Consider the following 16,288-nt stretch of genomic DNA (forward strand, 5'->3'; position numbering starts at 1 on the left):
GTTAATTTATAATGAATTTCCAAAGTCGGAGCAGGGAATCCAGAAACCGTTCTGGCCCTGTCCCACAAAAATCTGATTATCTCTTAATATACTGCCCATATGATCTTTTCGTTACTTCCTCATGAAAACAGACTCATCGAGCTTCGATTACATAATTTATTCATCAATTAATTCCACTCCTACTATTTTTAGTGATTTTTCAATCTCATGACACTGCTGCTGCCAGCATCTGTTACGAAAGTAACTAGGTCCATTTCATGCCTACCCTTGATCCAACTCAATCGAACATTCGTGCCATTTTCGCATGGCTTAAAGTTTACATGCCAAAGTTCAAACACAATGTAATAGCTTATACATGCCAAAATTTTCTTCTAAGCCAACTAAGAAGAAAGTACCAAAACTTGCTATCCGGTGTGATGACTTCGATGACGGCCTGACCCCGCAAAAATAGATGAGTCCAAGCAACCTATAATGGGTGACAAGGAAACACCGAGTGAGTTTATAACTCAGTAAGTCATAAGCAATGCACTACCATCCATCAATAACATTATCACAAGAGGAAACAAAATGGAACGAGACAATTTACTCCATCCATACCGAACCATACCATAGTTCCTCCAACCTATCGATTCAGTTTCATATCAATTCATGCAATCACATTCCATATACTCATCAATAGGACATTGAAGCATTTTCATAAATCAATTTATTTTCGTTACAATCAAACGACTAAACGGCCTTTCACCCATCCTACGATAAATTTTATGTACGTGACTTCAAGTATATTTGTCACATAGGTTCAAACTTACCGAGCTCAACACCAAGTATAAGCATAGCACCTATTAGCCATGTACTCAAGACACTTACCCGATCCGCTGTCCGCGATCGACTCAATAGTGTCGCACACATAGTGTCCATAATGATTCACGAATGTATATTGAGTCCGCACACTCAGTGCTATATAATCAACTCGCACACTTAGTGCTACGTAATCAAATCGCACACTTAGTGCTACATAGTCAAACTCGCACACTTAGTGCCGCATGGTCAATTCGCACACTTAGTGCATCATATTCATTTCGCACACTTAGTGCAACATAGTCAAATCGCACACTTAGTGCTGTACAATTTAATCCCGCGCACTTAGCGCCAATCTCATGGTCATAAATGGTTATACCCGCACGTTTAGTGCCGAGATCAACAACTCAGTACATCTTACCTCTTTTCTTTTCATTCAACAATTTCATCATCACATACATACATGCATATATATATGTATATTTATTCATTCCATTCAGCATCAATACATAAACATTATGACCATTTGAAATAATACCAACTACATGCTTAATGACTTACCTTGTGTTGGGTAAGACGGTTCCAACTCGGCTACTCAGTGATCTTTTCTTTGCCTTTGCTTGATTCTCCTCCTTTAGCTCCTTGAGCTTAATCAATAATTCACTAGTTTAACCATCTTGTTAAACATTCATAATTCAATTACACATGCTTATGTATGTTTGTATATTCGGAAACCATCCTCACTAATTACTCATGTTGATGGCCGAATGGATGTATGTGTGTACAATGTCAACTATAACATCATGTAATTCCACATATGACTACATTTCTTAAGTTCCACGTCTTAATGCCCATTATACATAATCAAATTTAACATCATATATATATTTACTCATGTGGCCGAATATACATACTCCCATATAATATCCAGTACTCACTTTAAGTATATTGCCGAATATACTTAATCATACACACACCTAACCAAAATAATTTCTAAAATCTTTATATCATTTATAATACATCTAATTATCCTTTTTCACATTATCAACTCAAATCACATACATTATTTACTATAACATCTTTACATTCGGCATTGGTGTCAACCATAGTAGCCGATTCTTCCTACTTTGTACCCATGCATCTATTAATCCTTAGTTGGTTCAAGCACTTCACACACTAGGATTCATCAAATTTTTAACAAGAAATAAAATCTCTAATCCTCAAACTACCATGGCCGAACCTTCATGGAGTTGCTAAGACTCCTCATTTCTACTTCTCACACACTCTCACATCCAAACCCTTTTATTAAACACCCAAAGTCAACCATCTCCTTACCTCATCGCCAAAGACATCAAAATACCAACCAAGAACGTAACATTCATGGCCGAATGTCATCTCCATCATTTAACAAAGTTTGAACCATGGCTAGGTAGATTTTGAACTTACAACTTAAAATATACATGAATCTCAAAGAATAACATTAAACATACCTCAATCTAGTTACATTCCTGACCCCGCAAAAATAGATGAGTCCAAGCAACCTATAATGGGTGACAAGGAAACACCGAGTGAGTTTATAACTCAGTAAGTCATAAGCAATGCACTACCATCCATCAATAACATTATCACAAGAGGAAACAAAATGGAACGAGACAATTTACTCCATCCATACCGAACCATACCATAGTTCCTCCAACCTATCGATTCAGTTTCATATCAATTCATGCAATCACATTCCATATACTCATCAATAGGACATTGAAGCATTTTCATAAATCAATTTATTTTCGTTACAATCAAACGACTAAACGGCCTTTCACCCATCCTACGATAAATTTTATGTACGTGACTTCAAGTATATTTGTCACATAGGTTCAAACTTACCGAGCTCAACACCAAGTATAAGCATAGCACCTATTAGCCATGTACTCAAGAAACTTACCCGATCCGCTGTCCGCGATCGACTCAATAGTGTCGCACACATAGTATCCATAATGATTCACGAATGTATATTGAGTCCGCACACTCAGTGCTATATAATCAACTCGCACACTTAGTGCTACGTAATCAAATCGCACACTTAGTGCTACATAGTCAAACTCGCACACTTAGTGCCGCATGGTCAATTCGCACACTTAGTGCATCATATTCATTTCGCACACTTAGTGCAACATAGTCAAATCGCACACTTAGTGTTGTACAATTTAATCCCGTGCACTTAGCGCCAATCTCATGGTCATAAATGGTTATACCCGCACGTTTAGTGCCGAGATCAACAACTCAGTACATCTTACCTCTTTTCTTTTCATTCAACAATTTCATCATCACATACGTACATGCATATATATATGTATATTTATTCATTCCATTCAGCATCAATACATAAACATTATGACCATTTGAAATAATACCAACTACATGCTTAATGACTTACCTTGTGTTGGGTAAGACGGTTCCAACTCGGCTACTCAGTGATCTTTTCTTTGCCTTTGCTTGATTCTCCTCCTTTAGCTCCTTGAGCTTAATCAATAATTCACTAGTTTAACCATCTTGTTAAACATTCATAATTCAATTACACATGCTTATGTATGTTTGTATATTCGGCAACCATCCTCACTAATTACTCATGTTGATGGCCGAATGGATGTATGTGTGTACAATGTCAACTATAACATCATGTAATTCCACATATGACTACATTTCTTAAGTTCCACATCTTAATGCCCATTATACATAATCAAATTTAACATCATATATATATTTACTCATGTGGCCGAATATACATACTCCCATATAATATCAAGTACTCACTTTAAGTATATTGCCGAATATACTTAATCATACACACACCTAACCAAAATAATTTCTAAAATCTTTATATCATTTATAATACATCTAATTATCCTTTTTCACATTATCAACTCAAATCACATACATTATTTACTATAACATCTTTACATTCGGCATTGGTGTCAACCATAGTAGCCGATTCTTCCTACTTTGTACCCATGCATCTATTAATCCTTAGTTGGTTCAAGCACTTCACACACTAGGATTCATCAAATTTTTAACAAGAAATAAAATCTCTAATCCTCAAACTACCATGGTCGAACCTTCATGGAGTTGCTAAGACTCCTCATTTCTACTTCTCACACACTCTCACATCCAAACCCTTTTATTAAACACCCAAAGTCAACCACCTCCTTACCTCATCGCCAAAGACATCAAAATACCAACCAATAACGTAACATTCATGGTCGAATGTCATCTCCATCATTTAACAAAGTTTGAACCATGGCTAGGTAGATTTTGAACTTACAACTTAAAATATACATGAATCTCAAAGAATAACATTAAACATACCTCAATCTAGTTACATGCATGGCCAAACTTCCTCCTAATCCTCTTCCTTAGGATTTTCGGTCAAAAGAGGTTGAAAAAGGATGAACAAAACCTTTCTTTTCCTTCCTTTAGCTCACGGCAATGGGGTGTATGCATGAGACCATTATTCTTTTTTTTTCTTTTTTTTTCATCACCCTTCCTTTCATTATTTAATTATCATGCTTATTATTTTATTTTCCTTACCATACATCACTAAGACAACATGTTGGTGACATGTTTCCACCCATAGGATGGTCGGCCACTACATATTAGGGAGGGGGAATTTGACATGCAAGTCCCCTTTTTCTTCCACATGCACTAATAGGTCCTCATGCATTGACCTATCACATTTTAAAATTTTCTCATATAAGTTCTATTGACTAAATTCACATGCAATCGACTAAATCGAAGCTTGAATTTTTCACACATTCATGATTACATATTCTAGACAATAAACATCACATTCAAACCTTTCGGTGACTCGGTTTAGCGGTCCCGAAACCACTTCCCGACTAGGGTCAATTTTGGGCTGTCACAGTGTAGGAATTTGATACATTTGTATCGATTAGTGAGACTGATAGGAGATTTAGATGCCTCAGTGAGATCGAGAGGGGAGCTTAGGTGCCATATTTTAGTTTAGGATGAGACTGAGAGGAGATTCCTAACGAAAAGTGGCAAATAATATAATCAACATAGGTTTATTAGCTTAGTTAGTAATTAACAAATCATTTGATTAGTAATTAACAAATCATTTGATCATCATTTCAATCGCATTGTTTTTAGTAAGAAGGAAGCTAGTTTGGTATTTTTATTTATTAATTTAAAATTTAGCTTTAATATATTTTCATATTAAGTTTGCGCTACTAATTTCTGATTCAAATAGACTAGTAATTGCTTAGCTTGTAATTAATTTGACAAACAAATTTACAATTAACAATCTCTTGGGTTCGATCCTTAGAGTACTTCGTGTATTCTATTATATCACATATTAATATTACAACTATCCTTTCACACTTGTAGTCAAAACCACTTTTGATTCTCTATCTTTCTTGCTAATTTTTTGTTTAGTGTTCGTGTAACATCCAAAACCCGGCCTAAACGTTATGGTCGAATTTGGCGATGTCACATGGAATGGGATTTGAAATCGAATTTATCAAGTTAAAACCGTTTCCGTTTATTAGCTTTTATTTATCTCTCGTCCATTTCAAAATTATTTTATCATTAATTTGATTCGTTTAAAAACATATTCTGTAGCGGAAGCTTTTAAAACCGTGATATTTAAAGAAAACCGTTCGCATTTAGGAAAAACGTTGTTTTTTAGTTAAACTGAGTTTTTGTTGAGTTTTGCAATTTAAAAGTCCATGAAAACAGTTAAATCCAAAATAAAGACAAACAGTCCAAAAGTCCCAAATTACATTAAAAATAGGAAATAGAAACCATAAATAAAATTAAAGCAGTTTAATAGACATGTGGGCACCGTTGAGTCCTCCGCCGCTCTGATCCGTCTAAGTTTGGGGATTACCTGTACAGATAAAACAGAAAAGGGTAAGTTTACGTAAACTCAGTGTGTAATTCCCATAGGAAACACGTATACAGTCAGGCAGTAGTTATCAGTCAAATGCAGTCTGGGCCTAAGCCCATTATAGATTTAGATACAATTTGGGCCTTAGCCCATTTAGATACAGTTTCAGATATAAATTAGGGCCTTAGCCCATCTCAAATATAGTATTCATTCAGTAACAGAAATCAGTATCTTACCCACCAACCTCTACACACCATCTCCGACCATCCCTACACACCATATGGGGTTTAAAACACCTACCTAGCCCTACACAACAAATCATACCGAATGCGGCACATGTTAGTAATATTGCAGCTGAGCTGCCAGATAATAGGCATGAAATCTTTTCAGTGCACTTCCTCCAATAATCAATCATTCTACCCTAGTGCAGATGCAACTAAACATGCTCTTTGTAGACATACAGAAATATATGCTTACATGCTAAAATTCAATTATCAGTCATACATACGGATCAGTCAACATGCATAAATTTAACACACTCAATACATACATTATATATTCAAGTCACATGATTTAGGGTCCAAGAGCTTACCGACCCTACAGTAGGTTCACAATTGACTTGTGTGGCCCGTGCAACCCTAAGAAACATTTTAGCTAAATAGGTTCACACCCCATGCGGTTTGCCCATGTAAGCCTATACGCCTAGATTGGCATTGCCTGTATAGATCACATGGCTTAGCCCAGATATCACACGCCTATGTGGAGTGTCCTTGTGGGCCTACACGTCTAGTTCGATTAGCCCATGTGGCCCACACAGCCACATTCTAGCCATCACATAGTCGTGTTGTCGCACACGGCCTACCATACGGGTGACCACACGCCCCGTGTGGCGTCGACAATGGGGTTTTTCTACTTTCGCTGAATCTCATTTTTCTGTGTTTCGTGTACACACCTGGTATCGTTTCGATGCAAAAATCCTCCCGAACAGACCAACACCTAAAATTGATACCACAAACCGTCCGAAATTAGTTTAAATTCATGATTGGCCCAAATCACCAAACTGACAATATTTCAAAATCGAACATTCAACACTTACTTAACCACCCCGAACGATTCGATTACGATTCTGAGCGAGGAAAGTCTCTATCTTCTTGATTTGTTACTGCCAAAACAGACAATAAGGTTCCAATTGGAAAATTTTGAAAAGACAATAATTGCTTTAAAGAACGCTTACTTGCACAACCAATCTATGTCCACATACCTTAATCGAGCGAGGAAACCCCCAAAACCAAAAGTATTAACAGTGGAACTAAAAGTGGTGAGAAAAAAATTAAAGAAATAAGGAAAGCAAAAATTTTCCCAATAAAGAAGAAAAGTAACGTAAAATATCCAAAAGAGGGATATTTGGGAAAAAGGATAAGTTTAACTCAAATCCCACTACACCACAATCCTAACCACCCACTACTCAGATTTTTGCCACAACTAAAACTCTATCATAGAGTCGAGGAAAAAAAAACTCCTGCACTAGCGTAGGGAATCAAACATAAGACCTTCAGCAGCTTAACACTCAGCTTAACCACCGGACCAGTAGGCCCATTCTGATATGGTTTTATAAACAATTTGATATAAGTCCACTGAACAGACATGGGGCTTAAATCCAAAAATACCCAAAATTTTCCAAAGCTAAGGTTTGAACTTGGGATCTCTCACACACACCCAAAACACTTAACCACTGGATCAAATACGAATTTAAGTCACATTTCTACAAAAGTTGAAACAAGAATTTTTGGGGCGTTACAACTCTACCCCTTAAAAATAATTTCAACCTCGAAATTTACTTGATTAGAACAGATGAGGATATTGCTGATGCATCGCATCCTCGAGTTTCCACGTGGCCTCCTCAGTGCTATGATTCCACCACAGCACCTTCACTAATGAGACTTCTTGCAAAGAACCTTTACATCGCGATTCAGAATCTGAACCAACTCCTCCTCGAAGGTCAAATTTGACCTAACCTTAATCTCCTCAATAGGGACAACATGAGTAGGATTAAAGCGTTAACGCATCAACATCGGGACGTGAAATATGTCATGAATATGGTTTAGCTCTGGAGGTAACTCCAACTGATAAGCGACCGGTCCCACTCGCTTCAGAATCTGATACGACCCAATAAACCTAGGGCTCAACTTGCCCTTGCGACCGAACCTCAAAACCTTTTTCCATGGTGAGACCTTAAGAAACATGTAGTCCCCTACCAAATACTCAATCTCAGGCCTTTTCAGATCTGCATAAGACTTTTATCTGTCAGAAGCCGCTTTCAGGCAATCTCGAATCAGTCGAACCTTATCCTCAGTCTTAGAAACCAACTCAAGGCCCAAAACTCACCGTTCACCCAACTCAATCCAAAACAAAGGAGTACAACATTTACGGCCATACAGAGCTTCGTATGGTGCCATCTGAATGCTAGACTGGAAGCTTTTATTATAGGCAAACTCTGCTAGCGGCAGATAATCCTTTCAACTTCCTCAAAAATCGAGAACACAACTCCTTAACATATCATCTAATATCTGAATCACCCTTTCAGGTTGACCATCGGTCTGAGGATGGAACGCAGTACTGAAGTCCAATCTCGAACCCAGAGCCTCATGCAACTTTTTCCAGAACTAATAAGTGAAACATGGACCTCTGTCAGAAATAATCGACACAGGAACCCTATGCAGTCTCACTATCTCAGAAATGTAGAGCTTAGCCAACTTCTGAAGAGAATAGTCGGTCCTAATCAGAATTAAGTGCGCAGACATGGTCAATTGATTCATGATGACCCAAACAGAATCCTTCTTTGTGGGTGTTAGAGGCAACCCACTAACGAAGTCCATCGTTACGCGCTCCCACTTTCATATCAAAATCTTAAACGACTGCAGCAAACTCGAAGGTAACTGATGCTCATCCTTAACCTACTAGCATGTTAGACATCGTGCCACAAAATTGGTAACCTCTCATTTTAATTTCGGGCACCAGTATAGTTCTCAAAAATCTTGGTACATCTTACTCCCACCAGGATGCATAACATAATGGCTACTATGTGCCTCTCTCAGAATAGACTACCTCAAATCAGTATCATTCGATACACAAATTCGACCACAGAAATAGAGCACCTCATCATTATTCAGCCCAAAATCTGTAATACTGCCACTCTCAACCTGACAAAACCGAAAACCTAATGATTCATCCTCTAACTGCCTATCCCAAATCTATTCTATCCAAGTCGGTTTAACCTGCAACTCAGCCAACAAACTTCCATCGTCGAACAAACTAAGTCAAGCGAACATCATTTTCAGATCAGTCATCGCCCTATGGCTCAACGCATTGGCCACCATATTGGCCTTGCCAGGATGGTACTCAATAGTACAGTCATAGTCCTTAAGCAGCTCAATCCATCTACGCTACCTAAGATTCAACTTCTTTTGAGTCAGGAGGTACTTGAGGCTTTTATAATCAGTGTAGATAATATACCTCTCACCGTACAGATAGTGCCTCTAGATTTTCAAAGCAAAGACTACGGCGGCCAATTCCAAATTATGCGTCAGATAGTTTATCTCATGCGTCTTGAGCTGACGAGATGTATATGCCATAACACTATCATCCTACATCAGAATATAACCCAAGCCCACATGTGACGCGTCACTGTAAACTACAAACTCCTTTCCAAGTTCAGGCTGTATCAGAACAGGAGCCTCAGTCAGAACCATCTTGAGCTTCTCAAAGCTCTCCTACTACACATCAATCCAGACAAACGGAACACCCTTACGTAGCAGTTTAGTTAAGGGGACTGCAATCAGTGAGAAACCTTCCACAAACCTCCGATAATAACCCGTAAGACCCAGAAAACTACGGATCTCAGACACATTCTTAAGCTATTTCCAATCCAGTACAACTTTAATCTTTCGAGGATCAACATAGATCCCCTCAGTAGAAACTACGTGTCCCAGAAATGTTACCTCTCGTAACCAAAATTCGCACTTGCTAAATTTAGCATAGAGCTGCTTTTCTCTCAAAGTCTAAAAAACCACTCTAACGTGCTGGTCATGCTCATCCTAAGTCTTAGAATAAACCAACATATCATCAATGAAAACCATGATGAACTGATCAAGATAGAGCTGAAACACTCGGTTCATCAGATTCATAAATACGGTTGGTACATTCTTTAACCCGAAAGGCATAACTAGGAACTCGTAGTGTCCATAACGAGTCCTAAATGTCGTCTTATGCACATCTACCTCCTTAACCCTCAATTGATGATACCCTGAATAGAAACCAATCTTAGAGAACACAGAAACCCCTCAGAACTAATCAAATAAGTCATCGATCCTTGAAAGTGGATACTTGTTCTTAATGGTCAACTTGTTCAATTACCGATAGTCTATGCACATCCTCATGGTCCCATCTTTTTTCTTAAAAAATAGAACAGTGCTCCCTACAGAGACAACTCGGATGGATGAAGCCACGGTCCAGCAACTCCTAAAGTTGAGCCTTAAGTTCTATAAGCTCCTTCGGTACCATACGATAGGGAGCGATAGGCACTGGAGCTGTACTAGGAAGAAGCTCAATCTCAAATTCCACTTCTTGATTCAGAGGTAAACCCGGTAGCTCCTCAGGGAAGATGTCCTAAAAATCCCTTACAGTTCTGATGTCCTTTGCAGTAAAGTCCCCAGAAATGGAAATGCTAATATAGGCCAAGAACGCCTCACATCCCTTAACCAGTTTCTCAGCCACTAGTGCAAAGATCACATTAGCCAAATAATTTGATTCAGAGGTAAACCCGGTAGCTCCTCAGGGAAGATGTCCTAAAAATCCCTTACAGTTCTGATGTCCTTTACAGTAGAGTCCCCAGAAACGGAAATGCTAATATAGGCCAAGAACGCCTCACATCCCTTACGAACCAGTTTCTCAGCCACTAGTGCAAAGATCACATTAGCCAAATAATTTCGACGTTCTCCAATCATAACTACCTCAATACCCTCCTCAGTTCTCAAGGCGACCCTCTTAGTCGCACAGTCCAGACTGACATGGTGCTTGACCAACCAGTCCATACCCAAAATTAGGTCGAACTCCCCAAACGAAAACTCTATTAGATTAGCCAAAAATACCGACTCTTGAACATCTAGAGAAACATCTCTATACAGTTTACTAACCCAAACCAATTACCCTAGTGAACTCAGTACAATTACCTCACTAGAAGTACTCTCAACCAAAATCCCCAAGTTTTTAGACACAGTGCTAGCTACATAAGAATGTGTGGAACCTATGTCTATCAAAGCAAAATAAGGTATATCATAAATTAAGAACGTATCGGTAATGACGTCTGGAGCATCTGTGTCCTCTCGGCGAAGAGCAGTATAAACAAAAGCAAGTGCCTCTCCTCAGTTTGTCCAGTACCTCTGCTAGGTGCTCTCTGTCTACGGCCTATACTGTTACCACCCTAGCTTGACCACGGCCCCTTAGTGGCTACTGAACTACCCTCTGCGACTAGGAAATACCAGAACCCAGAGCTTGCACCTGATTGTCCCTCAGCAGACACTCTTAAATGTGGTGTTCTAATGACCCATACCTCAAACACGCCTCAGTTTTCCTCCAACACTCACCCTGATGGTGTCTACCACAATCTCCACACGGTTGCAATCCAGTAGGAACAATAGGGGCCCAGCTCTAACCAGCCCATCAGTCCTGGCCTTTTTCTTAGGCCTTTGTACTGAACTTGAGGGCTTTGAATCCCTCTTGTTCTTACCCCTCTCACGATCTCTATTTTGACGCTCAGTGCGCTTAACATCTTCAGTGATTTGCATTCTCTACCAGAATGGAAAACTCTCGGTCCCTCTGCAGAGCTATCAGTACCCTCAAATTATCCTTAAGGTTGTCCTCAAAATGGACATATCTCTCATATTTAGACGCCACCATACCTCGTGCATAACGGCTCAGTTTGAGAAATTTAGTCTCATACTCGACAACTGATCGGTCTCCTTGAGTGAGGTTCAGAAACTCACGCCTACAAGCATCTATGTAACTTGCTCCCATATACTTCCCTTGGAAGACAGACTTAAAGAATTCTCAAGACAGACGATTGGGCTGAGTGCCCTCCTCAATGGTTAGCGACCACTGATAGGCCTCATCGCGAAGTAACAGGACTGTACTCTTCAATTTTTGCTCATAGGTACAGTCTAAATCATCTATTATCCTCTCAGTAGCCTCCATCCAGTACTTAGCCACATTAAGGGCAACTCTAGTGACACCCCTAAAAAGTTCAGCTCTATTAGGCCGGAGTCATTCTCTAATCGGCCCTCGGCGCCCAGATCTAGCTTGGGCCCAGCGACCCTCTCCAGTATCCTTAACATAGCCTAGGACAATGCGTCTTCCCCAACCATGTGATCTTGAGACCCAGTCTCAGCAGGTGACACTAGCGTCTCACTCATATCTAGGTTCGGCATGCTGCGTAGAGAAGAGGACTCAGCTCGAACCCTCTATGTACTCTTCAAAAAATAAAAAGGTAGCATCCGAGATAGAACAAATAGAATAAAAACTTTCAAAGTAAGAGTGTCGAAAAAAAAGTAGATAAGAGGAGGAAGAACAAGATGCAAACAACTTGCGGAGAACCACTGACAATTGACTCACATCTCTTCACCTTTGTCTTTACCTATTATTTTGTTTTTTCTGTTGTTTGAAATCATGGATAAAATTTGTTTGAGTTTTTTTAGTTTGATGATTATTAGCTAAAATTTTATTAGCTAAAATGATTATGGAACCCTAATATGAGATTATAATACTTTGCTAATGATGCTTGATGCAATTTGATGTTTATTTATTCAAGTGATTTTCATGTTTAATGCTTGTTGTTGCTTGATCAACATTAGTAAGTAATTGAGTTAATTATTAAAATTTAAAGGGGCTGTGATTAATGGACATAAAACTTGAATGGTGCATGTTTAATTTCTTTGATGTTAAATTTGTAATGATATAGACATATATTGTTATCGTTCATAATCTTATAGGAACAATGCTTGCAATTGTAATATTGATATTAACTTGGCATAGACATATGTTAAATTGATTAAAAGATTGAACATAGTGACTTCAAGAGAAGCCTATAACTTGTTAGGGGCTTTGATGGAAAAATGAATTTAAGGGACCCAATTGGGCACAAATCATGTAACAGCCCATTTTTAGTGAAACCAAAATAGTGGTTTCGGGACCATAAATCCGACCCGGAAAGAAAATTTATTTTAATATTCTTGCATGGTTTGCATTAGGTTAGGAATGTCATATGAAAATTTTGATAAGAAAATTTTTACCGATTATGTGTTTAATTACGGAAAGGACCAAATTGCATAAAATGTAAAAGTTGAATTCTAGTAGCTAGAAGGATTAAATAGCTATGGAATTTAAAACTTGAGGTCCTTATATGGTAATTATACCATTAAAGAAAATTTAGTAGATATTTTTTTTGATTCATCCATGGAAAAATTAGAAAAGGCTAAGGACTAAATTGAAAACTAAAATAATTAAAAGATGATAATAGAGATATCATCTTATTTTATATCATCTTCCTAAAATTTGCATGAAAACCCTAAGAGAGAGAGAAGAAACTAATCAAGCTTAATTGGGTAAGTATTCAAGTCCCATTTTTAGTAATTTTTATATTTTTAAAATCAGGATAATCTAATCTATCTATTTTGGGGATTAATTTGAAAAGTTATCAAAGTATTGAAATTTTACCATGGATGAATGTACTGAAAATTTGAAATTTATGGTAGAAAATGAAAGATAGTTGATAGATAAACAACTTTTACAAAGTGAATTTTGATGAAATTGTGATTTAGGGACTAAATTGTAAAGTTGTGAAAATTGAAGAAAAATTTTGATTTCTATAGAATACATGTGCTGTAAATTTTATACTAAAACTTCGGTTAGGCTCGAAATAAGGAGTAAATTGCATGAATTTCATTTTCTAAGCCTAGAGACGAAATTGGAATTTATGGAAAGTTTAGGAGCAAAATGGTAATTTTTCCTAGAATGTAAATTGAGTCCAATTGAGTATGAATTGTGATAAATTGATGATTAAATTCATTTATATAGATCCGGATAACTTAAATTCGAAGCTAGATCGAGGAAAAGAGAAAGTTTCAGATTAATAGATTTTCTTATACGAACTATTATCGAGGTAAGTTCATATAACTTAATTGTGCATGTTAATATGTTACAATTGAATGTTGTATTTGATTTGAATGTGGTATATGTTATGTAATTTATATGAATGTTATAAGTACATGAAATGATTACATGATTGAAAAGGGTATTAAAATGTTAAGTTCCGCTTGAGTAACGAAAATCGATGGATACATATAATTTTTCGTATATGAATTTGATTCTGCATATGTTACAGACGGGATTTAGCTCAGACGAGTAATCCCGATATAGCTTTTCAAGCATGCTGATATATAGTTCCTATAAGCATCCTGATCGATAGTGAGCTTGCATTTGTTGCACATTACCGCAGCTCTTCATGAGCGTCCTGTTAAGCTCGCTTGAACTCTTTGTTGCCTTATCTGGTATTCCTTGATAGTATCTCTTTGAAGATATATGATTAGCTCTATGAGCTCCCTGAGTAAAACTCTTATGAGTTTCCTAATAGCCCGGATAAGTGTCCTGTTATATGATTACATGGCTCGTTTAAGCATCCTGACATGTGGCTCGAGAGTGTGCTCCTTGAATATGTGCCCCAATGGGTACTCCTGATTATGAATTGACAAATTACAGATTTGTACACCTTGAGTGTTCTATTTGAGTATCCATCAATATTTCAATAATTCAACAGACAAAATTCTCAACATGAGGAAATGATAAGATAAATAAATTTATGTCTTGATTGATTCTGAATTACTCGATAAAGTGTTTCATGATGAACTCATCCATGCTTATTTGATATACATGAGACTTATGTAACTAACTTTTTTGATTGAGTGCACGTGCTTAGGCAATTTGCCAAGTTGATGGAAAACATGTTGTTGTATGCTTAAATTTAAGAAATGAGATTGGTAAGTTCAATTCTTGTTATACGAACTTACTAAGTATATAATGCTTACTAGATTTTATTTTCTCTATTTTATAGTGCTCAGAAGTTTACGAAGGTTAGAGATCGGTTGGAGCATCATCATACTATCCACTAGCTTGTTTTGGTATAAATAGAAGACTTATTTTGTATAATGGCATGTATAGGTAACTTGGTCATTGTTGGCTTATAAATGTAGTTTGTAATCTAGTCATTGGCTGGTTATATTTTGGTATATCTATTAAGGTTATTCTATGGCAATAACATAAGTATATATTATGGATTGATTGAATTATGCTACATGAATATATTTATCGAAGATAAGATTATAAATATGTATGCATATAATGATATACCATGTTAGATGTTAGAATTAGTTTGGTTATAATGTTTGGATTGGTTGATATATAAATGTAAATTTTGGTGTAGGTTATTGGTAAAGTTTGGGTGAGAAATAAAGCTAGGAAATGACTTTATTTTGTCTATACGGGTAGACGCATGGGCGTCCGTCTTGACCGTGTATGACACACGGCCTAACACATGGGCATGTGGTTTTGCCGTGTGTCCCCTGCATCTTAAAATTTGAGAAACAGAATGCTCAGAATTGAGCAAACGGGCAGAGACACGGGCGTGTTCTCAGCCATGTGTGCACGGGCGTGTGTTTTGGCCGTGTGAAACCTGTACTTAATTTTGGAAAATTAAATTAACCACACGACCTAGCACATGGGCATGTGGTTGGCCGTGTGGCACAAGTCAGAGAGTTACATGGGGTCTAACACGGCCTGCAGCACGGGCGTGTCCTGGGGTTACATGGGTGTGTCCCTTGACCACACGAGCGTGTGTGCCCTGCATCTAGGAAAATTTTAGAAATTTCGCGAAAAATTCTTGGAGTTCCCGATTTAGTCGTAACTCGATTCTAATACTTGTATGGGCCTCGGGGGTCCATTTAAGGGATGTTATGAATAATCTCAAAAAATGAATAGTAATTGACATGAATTATCTGTAATCCTCAGTAATCCTGTTTCGACGACCGACACGGGTTAGGGATGTTACAAACCATGATTCAAACGGCTCAATTGGATGCACTTTCATTGATAGGCTTAATGATTTTTAATTATTTTTGGAGGGCTTATTGGGCATTTTAACCTAATTTTTTGTTGATGCAATAGAAATTCTATACACTTTTACCATCAACATCTATATCTGTAATATATATATAAGCACGACTCTAGAAAAACTTTTGAACTAATAAGAAAACCTTTTATTGTTAGTTATGTTACTAAATTAACATTATAATAAATTATTAGTATTATTATGTGATAATAATAAAGGTAGTTTAACTAATATGATAATAAATTAATGTTAAATTAATTAATTTGGTCCTATCTTTTAAAAGTTATACTTAAAAATAACATAATATAATATTAATTAATAAAATTATAAATCTATAAAATCCTTGAATATAATTGGATAAATTAAAAATAAAT

The sequence above is a fragment of the Gossypium hirsutum genome, chromosome A10 (assembly GCF_007990345.1).
Source record: "Gossypium hirsutum isolate 1008001.06 chromosome A10, Gossypium_hirsutum_v2.1, whole genome shotgun sequence".
Taxonomy (NCBI): Eukaryota; Viridiplantae; Streptophyta; class Magnoliopsida; order Malvales; family Malvaceae; genus Gossypium; species Gossypium hirsutum.